This window comes from Myotis davidii, unplaced genomic scaffold (assembly GCF_000327345.1).
Source record: "Myotis davidii unplaced genomic scaffold, ASM32734v1 C63439282, whole genome shotgun sequence".
Lineage (NCBI taxonomy): Eukaryota > Metazoa > Chordata > Mammalia > Chiroptera > Vespertilionidae > Myotis > Myotis davidii.
In genome coordinates, this window is record NW_006370295.1 from 1 (window position 1) to 909 (window position 909).

The window sequence follows — 909 nt, forward strand, 5'->3', positions numbered from 1 at the left end:
CATAGTTTGCCCACGGCTGCTCTAACCACTGAGAGACATACTAGTCAATTTTGAAACATGGGGCTAGGTGGTAAAAGTGTTAAAACATGGAGGGGAAGTACATGTAACTGCATTTTACAACATAAGCTTTAACTTCAGAACAGTGATGATCTCCTGGAGTAAGAGGAAAGGAAATGAAATATGATGGGTCCTACAATATCTAATGTTTTATTGCTTAAGAAAGATCTGAAGCAAAATAGGACAAAATGGCATAGTAATTATGAATGGTGAGCATATAGGTCTGTTATACTATTCTGTTCTTTTTCCTATGCTTGAAATAGCTTACATCTTTTTAGAGAGTAAACCATATGAGATACAGTATACTTACATATTTAATCATCTTAGTCTGTTCATTAATAGCTTCAAGGGGAACATTGGTGGCGCCAATTTGCTGGGTGATACCACCTGCTTCACCATCCTGTACATGCGTGTGACGGAGCTGGGGCAAGAGAGCAGATTCAGGTTTGTATTTCAAAATGCAAAAGGAAGCAAACACAAAAAGGAAGTAGTAACGTATTTATTGTAAAGAGAACTGAATATATGTGCCATGGTTTACATTAACTTTTCATAAGTCATCATTCGTTTTAAAAGTTGTATCAATGCATAACAGCACTTACCTTATCTAGAATTTTTGTCTTCCCTGTGTCCACATGTCCAAGTACACAAATAACAGGGGCTCGTAGTTTTTCCGTATTTACATTTTTACTATGTTCAAGTCGCCGTTTCTAGGAAGAAAAAAAAATCTCAGAAATAACATTTCAAACCCTATCATTATTTTCCTTTTAATGATTTTGCCTTGGCAAGAGAATGCCACAACCTCATTCAAGTTCTTTCTTGATTTACACATTGTTTGCGGGTAGTTTTTATCGC

General features: G+C 36.1%; 1 long non-coding RNA gene across 1 annotated transcript; it reads right to left on the reverse strand.

Annotated features, from left to right (window-relative positions):
• Positions 1 to 370: 370 nt before the first annotated feature.
• On the reverse strand, positions 371 to 786 carry LOC107181468. The gene is made up of 2 exons (XR_001512147.1): positions 657 to 786; positions 371 to 478 (listed from the first exon to the last, which is right to left on the reverse strand). It is a non-coding gene; the product is annotated as an uncharacterized LOC107181468 (long non-coding RNA).
• Between the last annotated feature and the right edge of the window lie 123 nt (positions 787 to 909).